Raw genomic sequence first — 16,040 nt, 5'->3', positions numbered from 1 at the left:
GTTCTTTAGTTTAACCGTAGTAAGTTTTCCTAGACTCCTAGAGACCTTGCTTCAGCACCCCTATCGCAATCAGAAAACTGCCTAGAGCCGGGAAGCTCTGGTCCTGCGTGTATGCTGCGTACCAACTTACTATTTGGAGACTGATGGCACAAGGTTTCCTTGCCCATTTGGAAAGCTCTGTTCATGCGGCCTCCTTTATACCTGAAAAGCATTGTTGTTGCCGTGGTTTTAGTCACTGCCTGCACGGTTCTGAGAAGATATTGAGTTTTCCCGTCCGAAACCTTGTGCTTCCACTTCCTACTTGGTAGCTCACCCTGCTCTGCTCTATATCTAAAGTGAAAGTCCACGTGAGCCCTAGCCCCGAAGTAAGGCCATGATTTGCCTTGCCAAACGGGAGGTATGGAGACGCTCCATCAGGCCTTCTTCACTGTTCTGCTTTAGTTTCTCGGTAGTAAGCTTTTCCACACTTCTAGGGACCTTGTTGCACACCCGTTCTGCTACCATTATACTGAGTAAAGCCAGGAAGCTCAGGGTCAGGTAAGGAACTTCAGCCCCGTAGGCCTTTTGGGACACCCCAGTGTTGGCTAGAGAAAGGCAACACACTGCACTCTTCCTTGAGAGAGCCAGTTTACCTCAGCTCTACACAGGATTAAGGAACACACTTCTAGACTGTCCTCCATTAAATGGATGTAACCTCATTCCCCTAGTTGAACTCTTTTGAGAAGAACACTCTTTTTAATCCCTTTTCCCCTATTACACTTAGAGTCACGCATCCTCAGGAGGTGGTCGGCTTGCATTCCAAGTACAATTTAAGCACAGTTCTTGGTATAACACGGCAGGACTTTGGAAGAAGCACAGGCCCCTATATCGCCCTCGCGCATCCTTTGTTTAGGCACTTGACTGCACGCAAAAAAGCGGTCGTAGAAAAAATTAGAATTAGGGAAAGCTCCAGTGGGTATCGTGAATCTCTTTTGACTTGTTAGCATCACCCTGTACTTATGCTGCGTGTCATCTGGAAATGGCAGACTGATGGCCCAAAGATTGTTTCCAACTTTGAAAGCACCACTCATGCAGTCTTGAAACTACCTGAAAAGCACTGCTGTTACCAGGCTGTTAGTTACTGCCGGCTCAGAGAAGAAAATGAATTTTCACCAAAGAAACCTTGTCCTTCCAGTTCCTAGTTGGAAGCTCACCCTGCTCTCCTCTATACCAAAAGTGAAAATCAACGTGAGCAGTTACCTCCAAGTAAGGCCCTAATTATCCTTGCAAATCAGGAGGCATGAGGCAGCTCCATGAGGCCTTCATGGCAGTTCTGCTTTAGTTTAACGGTAGTAAGCTTTCCAAGACTCCTAGGAACCTTGCTTCAGCACACGTTTCGGTATCAGAAAACTGCCTAGAGACAGGAAGCTCTGGTCCTGCGTGGATGCTGCGTATCAACCTAGAAATTGTAGACTGATGGCACAAGCCTTCTTCTCCCATTAGGAAAGCTCCGTTCATGCGGCCTCGAAGCTACCTGAAAAGCATTGTTGTTGTCGGGGTTTTAGTCACTGCCTGCACGGTTCTGAGAAGATATTGAGTTTTCCCGTACGAAACCTTGCGCTTCCAGTTCCTAGTTGGAAGCTCACCCTGCTCTGCTCTATACCTAAAGTGAAAGTCCACGTGAGCCTTAGCCTCGAAGTAAGGCCCTGAATTGCCTTGTCAAACGGGAGGTATGGAGCAGCTCCATCAGGCCTTCTTCAGTGTTCTGCTTTAGTTTCACTGTAGTAAGCTTTTTAAGACTCCTAGGGACCTTGCTTCAGCACCTGTTTCGGTACCAGTATACTGAGTAGAGCCAAGAACCTCAGGGGCGGCTAAAAACTTCAGCCCCGTAGGCCTTTTGGAACACTGCTGGGTTAGCTAGAGAAAGGCAACACACGGCACTCTTCCTTGGCAGAGCCAGATTACCTCAGCTCTACACAGGTTTCAGGAACACACTTCTAGACACTCCTCCATGCAATGGATGTAACCTCATTCCCATAGCTGAACTCTATTGAGAAAAACACTCTGCTTCTAATCCCTTTTCACCTTTTACACTAAGAGTCACGCATCCTCAAGGAGGCGATCGCCTTGCATTCCAAGTACAATTTAAGCACAGTTCTTGGTGTAACACTGCAGGTCTTTGGAGGATGCACAGGCCCCTATGTCTCCATGTCGCATCCTTTGTTTAGGCACTTGGCTGCATGCAGAAAAGTGGTCGTAGAAACAGGTTGAATAAGGGAAAGCCCCAGTGGGTATCGTGAATCTTTTTGACTTGTTAGCATCAACATGTCCTTATGCTGCGTGTCAATCTGGAAATGGGAGACTGATGGCACAAAGATTGTTTTCCAACTTTGAAAGCTCCACTCATGCAGTCTTGAAGCTACTTGAAAAGCACTCTTGTTACCGTCCTTTTACTTACTGCCTGCCTGCTTCTGCGTAGAAAATGAGTTCTCCCGAAAGAAACCTTGTGCTTCCGGTTCCTAGTTGGAAGCTCACCTGCTCTGCTCTATAACTGAAGTGAAAGTCAAGGGGAGCACTAGCCTCGAAGTAATGCCCTGATTATCCTGGCGAAAGAGGAGGCGTGCAGCAGCTCCATGAGGCCTTCATCGCTGTTCTCCTTTAGTTTAATGGTAGTATGTTTTCCAAGACTCCTAGAGACCTTGCTTCAGCACCCATATCGGAATCAGAAAACTGCCTAGAGTCGGGAAGCTCTGGTCATGCGTGTATGCTGCGTACCAACTTACTATTTGGAGACTGATGGCACAAGGCTTCTTTGCCCATTTGGAAAGCTCTGTTCATGCGGCCTCCTTTATACCTGAAAAGCATTGTTGTTGCCGGGGTTTTAGTCACTGCCTGCATGGTTTTGAGAAGATATGGAGTTTTTTCGTACGAAACCTTGCGCTTCCAGTTCCTAGTTGGAAGCTCACCCTGCTCTGCTCTATACCTAAAGTGAAAGTCCACGTGAGCCTTAGCCTCGAAGTAAGGCCCTGAATTGCCTTGCCAAAAGGGAGGTATGGAGCAGCTCCATCAGGCCTTCTTCAGTGTTCTGCTTTAGTTTCACTGTAGTAAGCTTTTCAAGACTCCTAGGGACCTTGCTTCAGCACCTGCTTCGGTACCAGTATACTGAGTAGAGCCAAGAACCTCAGGGGCAGTTAACAACTTCAGCCCCGTAGGCCTTTTGGAACACTGCAGGGTTAGCTAGAGAAAGGCAACACACGGCACTCTTCCTTGGGAGAGCCAGATTACCTCAGCTCTACACAGGTTTCAGGAACACACTTCTCGACTGTCCTCCATGCAATGGATGTAACCTCATTCGCCTAGCATAACTCTATTGAGAAAAACACTCTGCTTCTAATCCCTTTTCACCTTTTACACTTAGAGTCACGCATCCTCAAGGAGGCAGTCGCCTTGCATTCCAAGTACAATTTAAGCACAGTTCTTGGTGTAACACTGCAGGTCTTTGGAAGATGCACAGGCCCCTAAGTTTCCTGGCGCATCCTTTGTTTAGGCACTTGGCTGCACGCAAAAATCGGACCTAGAAAAAATTAGAATTAGGGAAAGCCCCAGTGGGTAGCGTGAATCTCTTTTGACTTGTTAGCATCAACATCTCCTTATGCTGCGTGTGAATCTGGAAATGTGAGACTGAGACACAAATCTTGTTTTCCCATTTTGAAAGCTCCACTCATGCAGTCTGGAAGCTACCTGAAAAGCACTCTTGTTACCGTCCTTTTAGTTACTGCCTGCCTGCTTCTGCGAAGAAAATGAGTTCTCTCGAAAGAAACCTTGTGCTTCCAGTTCCTAGTTGGAAGCTCAACTGCTCTGCTCTATAACTAAAGTGAAAGTCAGGGAACACTAGCCTCGAAGTAATGCCCTGATTATCCTGGCAAAACGGGAGGCGTGCAGCAGCTCCATGAGGCCTTCATCGCTGTTCTTTAGTTTAACCGTAGTAAGTTTTCCTAGACTCCTAGAGACCTTGCTTCAGCACCCCTATCGCAATCAGAAAACTGCCTAGAGCCGGGAAGCTCTGGTCCTGCGTGTATGCTGCGTACCAACTTACTATTTGGAGACTGATGGCACAAGGTTTCTTTGCCCATTTGGAAAGCTCTGTTCATGCGGCCTCCTTTATACCTGAAAAGCATTGTTGTTGCCGTGGTTTTAGTCACTGCCTGCACGGTTCTGAGAAGATATTGAGTTTTCCCGTCCGAAACCTTGTGCTTCCACTTCCTACTTGGTAGCTCACCCTGCTCTGCTCTATATCTAAAGTGAAAGTCCACGTGAGCCCTAGCCCCGAAGTAAGGCCATGATTTGCCTTGCCAAACGGGAGGTATGGAGAAGCTCCATCAGGCCTTCTTCACTGTTCTGCTTTAGTTTCACGGTAGTAAGCTTTTCCACACTCCTAGGGACCTTGTTGCACACCCGTTCTGCTACCATTATACTGAGTAAAGCCAGGAAGCTCAGGGTCAGGTAAGGAACTTCAGCCCCGTAGGCCTTTTGGGACACCCCAGTGTTGGCTAGAGAAAGGCAACACACTGCACTCTTCCTTGAGAGAGCCAGTTTACCTCAGCTCTACACAGGATTAAGGAACACACTTCTAGACTGTCCTGCATTAAATGGATGTAACCTCATTCCCCTAGTTGAACTCTTTTGAGAAGAACACTCTTTTTAATCCCTTTTCCCCTATTACACTTAGAGTCACGCATCCTCAGGAGGTGGTCGGCTTGCATTCCAAGTACAATTTAAGCACAGTTCTTGGTATAACACGGCAGGACTTTGGAAGAAGCACAGGCCCCTATATCGCCCTCGCGCATCCTTTGTTTAGGCACTTGACTGCACGCAAAAAAGCGGTCGTAGAAAAAATTAGAATTAGGGAAAGCTCCAGTGGGTATCGTGAATCTCTTTTGACTTGTTAGCATCACCATGTACTTATGCTGCGTGTCATCTGGAAATGGCAGACTGATGGCCCAAAGATTGTTTCCAACTTTGAAAGCACCACTCATGCAGTCTTGAAACTACCTGAAAAGCACTGCTGTTACCAGGCTGTTAGTTACTGCCGGCTCAGAGAAGAAAATGAATTTTCACCAAAGAAACCTTGTCCTTCCAGTTCCTAGTTGGAAGCTCACCCTGCTCTCCTCTATACCAAAAGTGAAAATCAACGTGAGCAGTTACCTCCAAGTAAGGCCCTAATTATCCTTGCAAATCAGGAGGCATGAGGCAGCTCCATGAGGCCTTCATGGCAGTTCTGCTTTAGTTTAACGGTAGTAAGCTTTCCAAGACTCCTAGGAACCTTGCTTCAGCACACGTTTCGGTATCAGAAAACTGCCTAGAGACAGGAAGCTCTGGTCCTGCGTGGATGCTGCGTATCAACCTAGAAATTGTAGACTGATGGCACAAGCCTTCTTCTCCCATTAGGAAAGCTCCGTTCATGCGGCCTCGAAGCTACCTGAAAAGCATTGTTGTTGTCGGGGTTTTAGTCACTGCCTGCACGGTTCTGAGAAGATATTGAGTTTTCCCGTACGAAACCTTGCGCTTCCAGTTCCTAGTTGGAAGCTCACCCTGCTCTGCTCTATACCTAAAGTGAAAGTCCACGTGAGCCTTAGCCTCGAAGTAAGGCCCTGAATTGCCTTGTCAAACGGGAGGTATGGAGCAGCTCCATCAGGCCTTCTTCAGTGTTCTGCTTTAGTTTCACTGTAGTAAGCTTTTTAAGACTCCTAGGGACCTTGCTTCAGCACCTGTTTCGGTACCAGTATACTGAGTAGAGCCAAGAACCTCAGGGGCGGCTAAAAACTTCAGCCCCGTAGGCCTTTTGGAACACTGCTGGGTTAGCTAGAGAAAGGCAACACACGGCACTCTTCCTTGGGAGAGCCAGATTACCTCAGCTCTACACAGGTTTCAGGAACACACTTCTAGACACTCCTCCATGCAATGGATGTAACCTCATTCCCATAGCTGAACTCTATTGAGAAAAACACTCTGCTTCTAATCCCTTTTCACCTTTTACACTAAGAGTCACGCATCCTCAAGGAGGCGATCGCCTTGCATTCCAAGTACAATTTAAGCACAGTTCTTGGTGTAACACTGCAGGTCTTTGGAGGATGCACAGGCCCCTATGTCTCCATGTCGCATCCTTTGTTTAGGCACTTGGCTGCATGCAGAAAAGTGGTCGTAGAAACAGGTTGAATAAGGGAAAGCCCCAGTGGGTATCGTGAATCTTTTTGACTTGTTAGCATCAACATGTCCTTATGCTGCGTGTCAATCTGGAAATGGGAGACTGATGGCACAAAGATTGTTTTCCAACTTTGAAAGCTCCACTCATGCAGTCTTGAAGCTACTTGAAAAGCACTCTTGTTACCGTCCTTTTACTTACTGCCTGCCTGCTTCTGCGTAGAAAATGAGTTCTCCCGAAAGAAACCTTGTGCTTCCGGTTCCTAGTTGGAAGCTCACCTGCTCTGCTCTATAACTGAAGTGAAAGTCAAGGGGAGCACTAGCCTCGAAGTAATGCCCTGATTATCCTGGCGAAAGAGGAGGCGTGCAGCAGCTCCATGAGGCCTTCATCGCTGTTCTCCTTTAGTTTAATGGTAGTATGTTTTCCAAGACTCCTAGAGACCTTGCTTCAGCACCCATATCGGAATCAGAAAACTGCCTAGAGTCGGGAAGCTCTGGTCATGCGTGTATGCTGCGTACCAACTTACTATTTGGAGACTGATGGCACAAGGCTTCTTTGCCCATTTGGAAAGCTCTGTTCATGCGGCCTCCTTTATACCTGAAAAGCATTGTTGTTGCCGGGGTTTTAGTCACTGCCTGCATGGTTTTGAGAAGATATGGAGTTTTTTCGTACGAAACCTTGCGCTTCCAGTTCCTAGTTGGAAGCTCACCCTGCTCTGCTCTATACCTAAAGTGAAAGTCCACGTGAGCCTTAGCCTCGAAGTAAGGCCCTGAATTGCCTTGCCAAAAGGGAGGTATGGAGCAGCTCCATCAGGCCTTCTTCAGTGTTCTGCTTTAGTTTCACTGTAGTAAGCTTTTCAAGACTCCTAGGGACCTTGCTTCAGCACCTGCTTCGGTACCAGTATACTGAGTAGAGCCAAGAACCTCAGGGGCAGTTAACAACTTCAGCCCCGTAGGCCTTTTGGAACACTGCAGGGTTAGCTAGAGAAAGGCAACACACGGCACTCTTCCTTGGGAGAGCCAGATTACCTCAGCTCTACACAGGTTTCAGGAACACACTTCTCGACTGTCCTCCATGCAATGGATGTAACCTCATTCGCCTAGCATAACTCTATTGAGAAAAACACTCTGCTTCTAATCCCTTTTCACCTTTTACACTTAGAGTCACGCATCCTCAAGGAGGCAGTCGCCTTGCATTCCAAGTACAATTTAAGCACAGTTCTTGGTGTAACACTGCAGGTCTTTGGAAGATGCACAGGCCCCTAAGTTTCCTGGCGCATCCTTTGTTTAGGCACTTGGCTGCACGCAAAAATCGGACCTAGAAAAAATTAGAATTAGGGAAAGCCCCAGTGGGTAGCGTGAATCTTTTGACTTGTTAGCATCAACATCTCCTTATGCTGCGTGTGAATCTGGAAATGTGAGACTGAGACACAAATCTTGTTTTCCCATTTTGAAAGCTCCACTCATGCAGTCTGGAAGCTACCTGAAAAGCACTCTTGTTACCGTCCTTTTAGTTACTGCCTGCCTGCTTCTGCGAAGAAAATGAGTTCTCTCGAAAGAAACCTTGTGCTTCCAGTTCCTAGTTGGAAGCTCAACTGCTCTGCTCTATAACTAAAGTGAAAGTCAGGGAACACTAGCCTCGAAGTAATGCCCTGATTATCCTGGCAAAACGGGAGGCGTGCAGCAGCTCCATGAGGCCTTCATCGCTGTTCTTTAGTTTAACCGTAGTAAGTTTTCCTAGACTCCTAGAGACCTTGCTTCAGCACCCCTATCGCAATCAGAAAACTGCCTAGAGCCGGGAAGCTCTGGTCCTGCGTGTATGCTGCGTACCAACTTACTATTTGGAGACTGATGGCACAAGGTTTCTTTGCCCATTTGGAAAGCTCTGTTCATGCGGCCTCCTTTATACCTGAAAAGCATTGTTGTTGCCGTGGTTTTAGTCACTGCCTGCACGGTTCTGAGAAGATATTGAGTTTTCCCGTCCGAAACCTTGTGCTTCCACTTCCTACTTGGTAGCTCACCCTGCTCTGCTCTATATCTAAAGTGAAAGTCCACGTGAGCCCTAGCCCCGAAGTAAGGCCATGATTTGCCTTGCCAAACGGGAGGTATGGAGAAGCTCCATCAGGCCTTCTTCACTGTTCTGCTTTAGTTTCACGGTAGTAAGCTTTTCCACACTCCTAGGGACCTTGTTGCACACCCGTTCTGCTACCATTATACTGAGTAAAGCCAGGAAGCTCAGGGTCAGGTAAGGAACTTCAGCCCCGTAGGCCTTTTGGGACACCCCAGTGTTGGCTAGAGAAAGGCAACACACTGCACTCTTCCTTGAGAGAGCCAGTTTACCTCAGCTCTACACAGGATTAAGGAACACACTTCTAGACTGTCCTGCATTAAATGGATGTAACCTCATTCCCCTAGTTGAACTCTTTTGAGAAGAACACTCTTTTTAATCCCTTTTCCCCTATTACACTTAGAGTCACGCATCCTCAGGAGGTGGTCGGCTTGCATTCCAAGTACAATTTAAGCACAGTTCTTGGTATAACACGGCAGGACTTTGGAAGAAGCACAGGCCCCTATATCGCCCTCGCGCATCCTTTGTTTAGGCACTTGACTGCACGCAAAAAAGCGGTCGTAGAAAAAATTAGAATTAGGGAAAGCTCCAGTGGGTATCGTGAATCTCTTTTGACTTGTTAGCATCACCATGTACTTATGCTGCGTGTCATCTGGAAATGGCAGACTGATGGCCCAAAGATTGTTTCCAACTTTGAAAGCACCACTCATGCAGTCTTGAAACTACCTGAAAAGCACTGCTGTTACCAGGCTGTTAGTTACTGCCGGCTCAGAGAAGAAAATGAATTTTCACCAAAGAAACCTTGTCCTTCCAGTTCCTAGTTGGAAGCTCACCCTGCTCTCCTCTATACCAAAAGTGAAAATCAACGTGAGCAGTTACCTCCAAGTAAGGCCCTAATTATCCTTGCAAATCAGGAGGCATGAGGCAGCTCCATGAGGCCTTCATGGCAGTTCTGCTTTAGTTTAACGGTAGTAAGCTTTCCAAGACTCCTAGGAACCTTGCTTCAGCACACGTTTCGGTATCAGAAAACTGCCTAGAGACAGGAAGCTCTGGTCCTGCGTGGATGCTGCGTATCAACCTAGAAATTGTAGACTGATGGCACAAGCCTTCTTCTCCCATTAGGAAAGCTCCGTTCATGCGGCCTCGAAGCTACCTGAAAAGCATTGTTGTTGTCGGGGTTTTAGTCACTGCCTGCACGGTTCTGAGAAGATATTGAGTTTTCCCGTACGAAACCTTGCGCTTCCAGTTCCTAGTTGGAAGCTCACCCTGCTCTGCTCTATACCTAAAGTGAAAGTCCACGTGAGCCTTAGCCTCGAAGTAAGGCCCTGAATTGCCTTGTCAAACGGGAGGTATGGAGCAGCTCCATCAGGCCTTCTTCAGTGTTCTGCTTTAGTTTCACTGTAGTAAGCTTTTTAAGACTCCTAGGGACCTTGCTTCAGCACCTGTTTCGGTACCAGTATACTGAGTAGAGCCAAGAACCTCAGGGGCGGCTAAAAACTTCAGCCCCGTAGGCCTTTTGGAACACTGCTGGGTTAGCTAGAGAAAGGCAACACACGGCACTCTTCCTTGGGAGAGCCAGATTACCTCAGCTCTACACAGGTTTCAGGAACACACTTCTAGACACTCCTCCATGCAATGGATGTAACCTCATTCCCATAGCTGAACTCTATTGAGAAAAACACTCTGCTTCTAATCCCTTTTCACCTTTTACACTAAGAGTCACGCATCCTCAAGGAGGCGATCGCCTTGCATTCCAAGTACAATTTAAGCACAGTTCTTGGTGTAACACTGCAGGTCTTTGGAGGATGCACAGGCCCCTATGTCTCCATGTCGCATCCTTTGTTTAGGCACTTGGCTGCATGCAGAAAAGTGGTCGTAGAAACAGGTTGAATAAGGGAAAGCCCCAGTGGGTATCGTGAATCTTTTTGACTTGTTAGCATCAACATGTCCTTATGCTGCGTGTCAATCTGGAAATGGGAGACTGATGGCACAAAGATTGTTTTCCAACTTTGAAAGCTCCACTCATGCAGTCTTGAAGCTACTTGAAAAGCACTCTTGTTACCGTCCTTTTACTTACTGCCTGCCTGCTTCTGCGTAGAAAATGAGTTCTCCCGAAAGAAACCTTGTGCTTCCGGTTCCTAGTTGGAAGCTCACCTGCTCTGCTCTATAACTGAAGTGAAAGTCAAGGGGAGCACTAGCCTCGAAGTAATGCCCTGATTATCCTGGCGAAAGAGGAGGCGTGCAGCAGCTCCATGAGGCCTTCATCGCTGTTCTCCTTTAGTTTAATGGTAGTATGTTTTCCAAGACTCCTAGAGACCTTGCTTCAGCACCCATATCGGAATCAGAAAACTGCCTAGAGTCGGGAAGCTCTGGTCATGCGTGTATGCTGCGTACCAACTTACTATTTGGAGACTGATGGCACAAGGCTTCTTTGCCCATTTGGAAAGCTCTGTTCATGCGGCCTCCTTTATACCTGAAAAGCATTGTTGTTGCCGGGGTTTTAGTCACTGCCTGCATGGTTTTGAGAAGATATGGAGTTTTTTCGTACGAAACCTTGCGCTTCCAGTTCCTAGTTGGAAGCTCACCCTGCTCTGCTCTATACCTAAAGTGAAAGTCCACGTGAGCCTTAGCCTCGAAGTAAGGCCCTGAATTGCCTTGCCAAAAGGGAGGTATGGAGCAGCTCCATCAGGCCTTCTTCAGTGTTCTGCTTTAGTTTCACTGTAGTAAGCTTTTCAAGACTCCTAGGGACCTTGCTTCAGCACCTGCTTCGGTACCAGTATACTGAGTAGAGCCAAGAACCTCAGGGGCAGTTAACAACTTCAGCCCCGTAGGCCTTTTGGAACACTGCAGGGTTAGCTAGAGAAAGGCAACACACGGCACTCTTCCTTGGGAGAGCCAGATTACCTCAGCTCTACACAGGTTTCAGGAACACACTTCTAGACACTCCTCCATGCAATGGATGTAACCTCATTCCCCTAGCTGAACTCTACTGAGAAAAATACTCTGCTTCTAATCCCTTTTCACCTTTTACACTTAGAGTCACGCATCCTCAAGGAGGCAGTCGCCTTGCATTCCAAGTACAATTTAAGCACAGTTCTTGGTGTAACACTGCAGGTCTTTGGAAGATGCACAGGCCCCTAAGTCTCCATGTCGCATCCTTTGTTTAGGCACTTGGCTGCATGCAGAAAAGTGGTCGTAGAAAAAGGTTGAATACGGGAAAGCCCCAGTGGGTTTCGTGAATCTCTTTTGACTTGTTAGCATCAACATCTCCTTATGCTGCGTGTGAATCTGGAAATGTGAGACTGAGACACAAATCTTGTTTTCCCATTTTGAAAGCTCCACTCATGCAGTCTCGAAGCTACCTGAAAAGCACTGTTGTTACTGTCCTTTTAGTTACTGCCTGCCTGCTTCTGCGAAGAAAATGAGTTCTCCCGAAAGAAACCTTGTGCTTCCAAATCCTAGTTGGAAGCTCACCTGCTCTGCTCTATAACTAAAGTGAAAGTCAAGGGGAGCACTAGCCTCGAAGTAAAGCCCTGATTAACCTGGCAAAACGGGAGGCGTGCAGCAGCTCCATGAGGCCTTCCTCGCTGTTCTCCTTTAGTTTAACGGTAGTGAGTCCTAGCCTCGAAGTAGGCCCTGATTTGCCTTGCCAAACGGGAGGTATGGAGCAGCTCCATCAGGCCTTCTTCAGTGTTCTGCTTTAGTTTCACTGTAGTAAGCTTTTCAAGACTCCTAGGGACCTTGCTTCAGCACCTGTTTCGGTACCAGTATACTGAGTAGAGCCAAGAACATTAGGGGCAGTTAACAACTTCAGCCCCGTAGGCCTTTTGGAACACTGCAGGGTTAGCTAGAGAAAGGCAACACACGGCACTCTTCCTTGGGAGAGCCAGATTACCTCAGCTCTACACAGGTTTCAGGAACACACTTCTAGACTGTCCTCCATGCAATGGATGTAACCTCATTCGCCTAGCATAACTCTATTGAGAAAAACACTCTGCTTCTAATCCCTTTTCACCTTTTACACTTAGAGTCACGCATCCTCAAGGAGGCAGTCGCCTTGCATTCCAAGTACAATTTAAGCACAGTTCTTGGTGTAACACTGCAGGTCTTTGGAAGATGCACAGGCCCCTAAGTTTCCTGGCGCATCCTTTGTTTAGGCACTTGGCTGCACGCAAAAATCGGACCTAGAAAAAATTAGAATTAGGGAAAGCCCCAGTGGGTAGCGTGAATCTCTTTTGACTTGTTAGCATCAACATCTCCTTATGCTGCGTGTGAATCTGGAAATGTGAGACTGAGACACAAATCTTGTTTTCCCATTTTGAAAGCTCCACTCATGCAGTCTGGAAGCTACCTGAAAAGCACTCTTGTTACCGTCCTTTTAGTTACTGCCTGCCTGCTTCTGCGAAGAAAATGAGTTCTCTCGAAAGAAACCTTGTGCTTCCAGTTCCTAGTTGGAAGCTCAACTGCTCTGCTCTATAACTAAAGTGAAAGTCAGGGAACACTAGCCTCGAAGTAATGCCCTGATTATCCTGGCAAAACGGGAGGCGTGCAGCAGCTCCATGAGGCCTTCATCGCTGTTCTTTAGTTTAACCGTAGTAAGTTTTCCTAGACTCCTAGAGACCTTGCTTCAGCACCCCTATCGCAATCAGAAAACTGCCTAGAGCCGGGAAGCTCTGGTCCTGCGTGTATGCTGCGTACCAACTTACTATTTGGAGACTGATGGCACAAGGTTTCTTTGCCCATTTGGAAAGCTCTGTTCATGCGGCCTCCTTTATACCTGAAAAGCATTGTTGTTGCCGTGGTTTTAGTCACTGCCTGCACGGTTCTGAGAAGATATTGAGTTTTCCCGTCCGAAACCTTGTGCTTCCACTTCCTACTTGGTAGCTCACCCTGCTCTGCTCTATATCTAAAGTGAAAGTCCACGTGAGCCCTAGCCCCGAAGTAAGGCCATGATTTGCCTTGCCAAACGGGAGGTATGGAGAAGCTCCATCAGGCCTTCTTCACTGTTCTGCTTTAGTTTCACGGTAGTAAGCTTTTCCACACTCCTAGGGACCTTGTTGCACACCCGTTCTGCTACCATTATACTGAGTAAAGCCAGGAAGCTCAGGGTCAGGTAAGGAACTTCAGCCCCGTAGGCCTTTTGGGACACCCCAGTGTTGGCTAGAGAAAGGCAACACACTGCACTCTTCCTTGAGAGAGCCAGTTTACCTCAGCTCTACACAGGATTAAGGAACACACTTCTAGACTGTCCTGCATTAAATGGATGTAACCTCATTCCCCTAGTTGAACTCTTTTGAGAAGAACACTCTTTTTAATCCCTTTTCCCCTATTACACTTAGAGTCACGCATCCTCAGGAGGTGGTCGGCTTGCATTCCAAGTACAATTTAAGCACAGTTCTTGGTATAACACGGCAGGACTTTGGAAGAAGCACAGGCCCCTATATCGCCCTCGCGCATCCTTTGTTTAGGCACTTGACTGCACGCAAAAAAGCGGTCGTAGAAAAAATTAGAATTAGGGAAAGCTCCAGTGGGTATCGTGAATCTCTTTTGACTTGTTAGCATCACCATGTACTTATGCTGCGTGTCATCTGGAAATGGCAGACTGATGGCCCAAAGATTGTTTCCAACTTTGAAAGCACCACTCATGCAGTCTTGAAACTACCTGAAAAGCACTGCTGTTACCAGGCTGTTAGTTACTGCCGGCTCAGAGAAGAAAATGAATTTTCACCAAAGAAACCTTGTCCTTCCAGTTCCTAGTTGGAAGCTCACCCTGCTCTCCTCTATACCAAAAGTGAAAATCAACGTGAGCAGTTACCTCCAAGTAAGGCCCTAATTATCCTTGCAAATCAGGAGGCATGAGGCAGCTCCATGAGGCCTTCATGGCAGTTCTGCTTTAGTTTAACGGTAGTAAGCTTTCCAAGACTCCTAGGAACCTTGCTTCAGCACACGTTTCGGTATCAGAAAACTGCCTAGAGACAGGAAGCTCTGGTCCTGCGTGGATGCTGCGTATCAACCTAGAAATTGTAGACTGATGGCACAAGCCTTCTTCTCCCATTAGGAAAGCTCCGTTCATGCGGCCTCGAAGCTACCTGAAAAGCATTGTTGTTGTCGGGGTTTTAGTCACTGCCTGCACGGTTCTGAGAAGATATTGAGTTTTCCCGTACGAAACCTTGCGCTTCCAGTTCCTAGTTGGAAGCTCACCCTGCTCTGCTCTATACCTAAAGTGAAAGTCCACGTGAGCCTTAGCCTCGAAGTAAGGCCCTGAATTGCCTTGTCAAACGGGAGGTATGGAGCAGCTCCATCAGGCCTTCTTCAGTGTTCTGCTTTAGTTTCACTGTAGTAAGCTTTTTAAGACTCCTAGGGACCTTGCTTCAGCACCTGTTTCGGTACCAGTATACTGAGTAGAGCCAAGAACCTCAGGGGCGGCTAAAAACTTCAGCCCCGTAGGCCTTTTGGAACACTGCTGGGTTAGCTAGAGAAAGGCAACACACGGCACTCTTCCTTGGGAGAGCCAGATTACCTCAGCTCTACACAGGTTTCAGGAACACACTTCTAGACACTCCTCCATGCAATGGATGTAACCTCATTCCCATAGCTGAACTCTATTGAGAAAAACACTCTGCTTCTAATCCCTTTTCACCTTTTACACTAAGAGTCACGCATCCTCAAGGAGGCGATCGCCTTGCATTCCAAGTACAATTTAAGCACAGTTCTTGGTGTAACACTGCAGGTCTTTGGAGGATGCACAGGCCCCTATGTCTCCATGTCGCATCCTTTGTTTAGGCACTTGGCTGCATGCAGAAAAGTGGTCGTAGAAACAGGTTGAATAAGGGAAAGCCCCAGTGGGTATCGTGAATCTTTTTGACTTGTTAGCATCAACATGTCCTTATGCTGCGTGTCAATCTGGAAATGGGAGACTGATGGCACAAAGATTGTTTTCCAACTTTGAAAGCTCCACTCATGCAGTCTTGAAGCTACTTGAAAAGCACTCTTGTTACCGTCCTTTTACTTACTGCCTGCCTGCTTCTGCGTAGAAAATGAGTTCTCCCGAAAGAAACCTTGTGCTTCCGGTTCCTAGTTGGAAGCTCACCTGCTCTGCTCTATAACTGAAGTGAAAGTCAAGGGGAGCACTAGCCTCGAAGTAATGCCCTGATTATCCTGGCGAAAGAGGAGGCGTGCAGCAGCTCCATGAGGCCTTCATCGCTGTTCTCCTTTAGTTTAATGGTAGTATGTTTTCCAAGACTCCAAGAGACCTTGCTTCAGCACCCATATCGGAATCAGAAAACTGCCTAGAGTCGGGAAGCTCTGGTCATGCGTGTATGCTGCGTACCAACTTACTATTTGGAGACTGATGGCACAAGGCTTCTTTGCCCATTTGGAAAGCTCTGTTCATGCGGCCTCCTTTATACCTGAAAAGCATTGTTGTTGCAGGGGTTTTAGTCACTGCCTGCATGGTTTTGAGAAGATATGGAGTTTTTTCGTACGAAACCTTGCGCTTCCAGTTCCTAGTTGGAAGCTCACCCTGCTCTGCTCTATACCTAAAGTGAAAGTCCACGTGAGCCTTAGCCTCGAAGTAAGGCCCTGAATTGCCTTGCCAAAAGGGAGGTATGGAGCAGCTCCATCAGGCCTTCTTCAGTGTTCTGCTTTAGTTTCACTGTAGTAAGCTTTTCAAGACTCCTAGGGACCTTGCTTCAGCACCTGCTTCGGTACCAGTATACTGAGTAGAGCCAAGAACCTCAGGGGCAGTTAACAACTTCAGCCCCGTAGGCCTTTTGGAACACTGCAGGGTTAG

Source organism: Balaenoptera physalus (assembly GCF_965194825.1).
Source record: "Balaenoptera physalus genome assembly, chromosome: 5".
Lineage (NCBI taxonomy): Eukaryota > Metazoa > Chordata > Mammalia > Artiodactyla > Balaenopteridae > Balaenoptera > Balaenoptera physalus.
Note: the sequence above shows the minus strand (reverse complement) of the source record.